The sequence below is a fragment of the Octopus bimaculoides genome, chromosome 7 (genome assembly GCF_001194135.2).
Source record: "Octopus bimaculoides isolate UCB-OBI-ISO-001 chromosome 7, ASM119413v2, whole genome shotgun sequence".
In the NCBI taxonomy this organism is placed as follows: domain Eukaryota; kingdom Metazoa; phylum Mollusca; class Cephalopoda; order Octopoda; family Octopodidae; genus Octopus; species Octopus bimaculoides.
The window spans coordinates 52,340,327-52,345,796 of record NC_068987.1 but is presented as its reverse complement, the minus strand read 5'-3'; the positions used below and the strand labels follow the sequence as shown (position 1 = coordinate 52,345,796).

General features: G+C 30.2%; 1 protein-coding gene across 1 annotated transcript in view; it reads right to left on the bottom strand.

Annotated features, from left to right (window-relative positions):
• LOC106873978 (uncharacterized) overlaps positions 1-5,470 on the bottom strand; it is a 1,133,216-nt gene that overhangs the window by 954,129 nt on the left and 173,617 nt on the right. The gene's annotated exons all lie outside the window — the stretch shown is intronic.

Genomic DNA, 5,470 nt, shown 5'->3' with positions numbered 1-5,470 from the left:
TGTGTGTGTGTGTGAATCTTCATGAGACTATATTTGTATGTGTATATACGTGTGTGTGTATGTGTGTGCATTTGCGTCTGTCCATTTCTGACTCAGTATGCCTCTGTGCGTAAAGCCTATTATGATTGAAAATTTGCGTCAAAGAGTGTCATTCTGACTTTCAACATATTTGCTGCCAGAGGATGATAGTTTTGATTTATTTATCAGGACGATTATAAACCATGATGATTATATGAATGTCTTGTACTGAAATAGTTGAATATTTTCAGTATTCTATAATTGAAATCGTCTAAATCATCGTTCACTACATTTAATGTTATAATTTCGAAATTACATTTTTCAGCTTAAAGTAGTTGAAATGACATTCCCTCATTTTATACTCGTATGAATTTTATTGACATTAAAAAAAACCTATCTCGTTTAATTTTAACTACTTTAGACTGGAATTTCTGCTGATATGGTGGCTGTGGTAAACAAAGTCTTTATTTGGGATGAGGAAAATGTAATTGTACAAGAAATTTCTGGTTTTGAGAAAAAGTCATATGAGCAATTTATATCTTGGCAAATTCTGTTATGGTCAGTGGTATTTCATTGATTTAAGACTGACAGAATATACGGTAACAATACATTCCTGGTACTTATACACCCATATTTATTATCCCTCATGTTAATTTTACTATTGTTATGTGACGTTTGATACAATATTGTTTTAGTAAATGAATCTGTATCTAGTCTAGATATTGTAAGTTTTATTATATCGCATTGTCTTTTAATCTCACTGCAAATAATGCAACACATGCTAATCTTTGAATTGGCATTGGTTCTATGTATACGTAGTCATACAATAAAGGAAATTTCACCAGCATTTTTCCCAGTCGTTTAACAGGATGGTTTCCTAACTGTTACAATAATTTCTGTTAATATCATATTAATTGATAAATGTTTATTGGATATATCATAACTACATTTTTTTATATTTACAATAATTAGAAGTAGCATTTTTGTTAGCAAGTTTAGAGTAACCGAATTAAAACCATTTCCTCCTTCCAAATATTAGAAAAAATGACCTGGTACGAATTCTTGTGAGGCGAATTTATTATCATCATCATCATCATAATAATAATCATCATCATCATCATTATTATTATTATTATTACTATTTTTATTATTATTATTATTAAGATGCCGAGCTGGCTGAATCCTTAGCCCGATGGCAAAATGCTTAGTTACATTTCGTCCGTCTTTATATAATGAGTTCATATTCCGCCGTGGTCGACTTTGCCTTTCATGCTCGTGAGGTCGTTAAAATAAGTACCAATAGAACACTAGTGTCGATGTAATCGACGCATTATCGAGTACAGATAATATATGGCAAAAGTATTCCCATATTTTATAATGCTCCATGTTATTGGAAGAATGTTAATAAAGAATGATATAGTCGCATGTAAAAACAAGATATTTTATAAATCTAGTGATAATGTTAGAATGATACACATAAACACGTCTCTGCATTAAAAATACTTTAGCAGTATTATTAGTTTCGACGCACAAAATTTATATTTATATATATATATATATATATATATATATATATATATGTATATATATATATATGCAACGATATTTATGGTATTATTCGATAATTATAGAGACCGACTGGATGAGAGATTTGACCAAATTCTAAACACTGCGTATATATTCTGCATTTTTTTTATGTCAGCGCTTTTGTTTTGGGTTTTATCCACTCAACGGTTCACATTAGAGGCCATCGAATAATATGCAACTCTATAATAATACGTTGTAACATTTGAACATGCAAACATTTCCTATGCCCTATCTATCATTTCTATAAATACATTTGCAGCTGAATTTATCGTCAATATATACAAAATGTGTTAATTTGAACTACTGGAATACAATATCCAATTTTGTGAAATATCTTTTGCAGGCATGTCTGGACTATAAAGAAATGTATATATTTTACTATATGATGACAGCCTTGTAATAAGTGGGGGCGTAGTAAAACCATAAAGAAAATATAGAACCCATGTTTGAATGATTCAGAAAAAAGTCTTAATATGTGCCATTATTTAGCTGTGCATTTGAATGGAATATTTGTTGACTGATATGTTGTAAAATAAGAACTCCAGAAGATACCCCATTTTATTTCATCGGAATGCCTTATATTTCTATCCAAAATTTTATGACAAGTACACGAATTCCGTAATGTTATATATTTTGTTTCAATAAAATACAACTTTCATTACAAGTCAATTATTTGCTTGAGATGTAAGAATATAAGTCAAATATAGGATACTAAGTTTCAGTATCATTCTGATATCAAAATCCTTCTATGTACGAATTTTGACACGAAGAGTATATCCATAGCAACTTGTTTGTTTTGCTAGTCAACATTCTCTGAAAGCTTGTCGTTAATAACATTCATTTTGTTTCAATCTCTGTTACATTTTGTATTTGGTCTCTTTGAGTGTATGCGTGTGTGTGTGTGCTTGTGTGTGTGTGTGTTTGTGTGTGTGTGTGTGTATTTGGTCTCTTTGTGTGTGTGTATGTGTGAGCGCGCGCGTGTTCCTGTGTGCGTGTGTGCGTGTGTGTGTGTGTATGTTTCAGAATCTTTTGCTTTTGATAATTAAAAGAATACGGGCGTTCGTGCATTCTACTTATTGCAAAACAGAAGGTACATAAAATATGTTTTAGTGTTCACAGAAATATTTATGTATCAAAGTACAAACATGATATTGTACCCTTTTATTTGCTTTGAAAAATTTAGATATTCGCTTCCACTTTTAAAAATGAAACCGCAACGGATATCACATGCATTTGATCTCTGAGAATCAATGTGAAATCAGTAGTATTATGATTCTATTTGTCTCATCGATATTACGAACGAAGAGTTCTAAAAATTATTTTGAATAACAAATAAAGGACAATGAAAATATGTTAAATGTTATATATGATATAAAAGCAAAACAATACGAAATGCATAGTTCTAGCGGTAAGAGGACTTGAAAGTTGCTATTTCGACTGACAAGAAGAGTAAGTTGAAAGCATGTAGAGTTTGAAGTTGTATGTGATCTCAGCTTGTGTTTCTTAAAGCTAACACTGACTGTAAATCAAAAATGGATAGGTTGAGTTTAGAATATCCAAATTGATGCGCACAATATTTTGCTTTGTGTATGCGTGTATATGTGTGTGCATGTTTCTTTGTGTGTGTGTGTTTGCGTGTGCGTGTTTGCGTGTGTGTGTGAGTGCTTGTGTATATATATATATATGTATGTTTGTGTGTTTTTGTGTGTGTCTGTGTTTGTGTATGCGCATGTGTGTTACATTTGAAGAAACTGAAGATTGATTAACTTACACTTTGTGATATGGCATTTAAAATAGAATTATATCTTTTATACGAAAACACAATTCTCGCTTTTGAATATTTTGCTTCCTAGTAGCACCCCATCATTGGCAGAAGAATATGTTGCCTAGTTAAGAAGTCTGAGCATATGCAGAACACTGATGGCTGATTGCTGCGTGAAATTAATGATTAGCTGGTGTGATTTAAAAATTCGCCTGTCAAGTATAATAAAGAACAACGAGATTGCGGCAATAGAAATTAGTCTATAAAATGAGATAAAGTTCACCTTTTGCATTTGATTAGAATATGAAATATAAATTTAAATGTCTGAGAAAATTAGATCATGCAAGTATTTGCAAAATTTTAATAATCCAGATAAGTTTAAAATAATATAGTAACGCATACCTAACAACACAGGATAGTCTATATGTGCTAAATGGGGAATAATAGAGGTTCATAAATATATCACTGACAAGAAAAATAGCAAACGTTACATATTGAATTACTGAATCCATCTATACAAATATATATACATATATAAAGAGAGAGAGAGAGATTATGTATATTTGTATATCTGTTTGAGTGTGTAAACGGATATATATATACATATATAAATATGTATATATGTATATATATATATATATATATATATATATATGTGTGTGTGTGTGTGTGTGTGTGTGTGTGTGTGTGTGTGTATAAATATATATATATGTTTATATATAAATATAAATATACATATATACATATATATAAATATATATATATGTAATACATACGCAACAAACACGTGCAGATGTATATATTTCTTTCTGTGTGTGAGTGTGTTTATGTATGTGTCTGTGTGTGTCCATGTATATCAATATTATAGTCTTATTTCAATGCAAAATATTCGTCAATTCGCCTTTTGTTTACATCGCTATAAGTTACAGCGTGGTGAAATGAGACAAAAAGTGCGCCACACTTATTAACTGTGTCGATTTGTTTGGCGTATAATATGGCGTTGACGCAGAATTAATGCAATCCAATAACGGAAACGTGTAAAAAATATGTAAAGAGTATATTTATATTTTTTAACTCATTAAGCGTAAGATACTGTACTCGGCAAAAACAATCGCCGTGATGCTCTTTTCACGTTAATATCATAAATCTAGTTATATGCGCTTTCTAACTTATCAGAAGTATTGAAACAATTCTAATTTAAAAGACGCTCCAGCCAGAATTCTATTTTTTTATTCTCAGAAAAAATATCCTTCTGTATTAATATGGCCGTATATGATTTGAGCGACATTTATCAGCTATAGTTTATTTCCTTGCTGACTTGGAATTCCTTTAAGTAAACATGTCCTGTCTTTGAAATATACTAATGTGCGATTTGAGGGAACTCTGGCATTTATATCGCATGGAGATGTATATATTTTTTCGTGTATGTGTGCATGTGCGTGTATGTGTCTCTATGCGTTGTGTATGTGTTTGTATGTGTCTCTATGTGTTGTATATGCTGTGATTGTAACGGCCACCGGTCATCTACCTTTATTATCGATACTGTAAATTTAGTTTTGCAGGGTAATAAAGATAAATATTTGAGGTGTGTCATTAAAATACATGGAAATATAGTTCGGAGAAAACGTCTTCATGTTACAATATTTATAGCATCGCAATAAGTCTCTATTATGGCAATAAAAGTCAACTCCCTGTCATATAATATTCTCACGATTCTATTTAAAACTAAGCCATAGATTCATAATATATTTTGAAAATATATGACCGAAAGTCCTGTGTATTTTGTGATAGAATTGATTACTTCAAAGTCTGCTGTACAAAAAACGGTATATATTACTGAACTATAAAACAGAAATCTAAATTTGTATCAGTTAAAAAATTATTTAATCAGATTTTATAAAATACGAAATCTAACAAATTTTACATTCATACAGAAAAGAACTGACTTATAGGTTACAAATATGTAAGGGATTTGTAGTCAAAGATTAACATATAAGAGTATGCTGATTAACGATGTATGCAATTTAGGTAAATTTGAAACGAATAAGTAAAATAGTTAGTGTTATAATGACTATATATATATATATATATATATATATATAT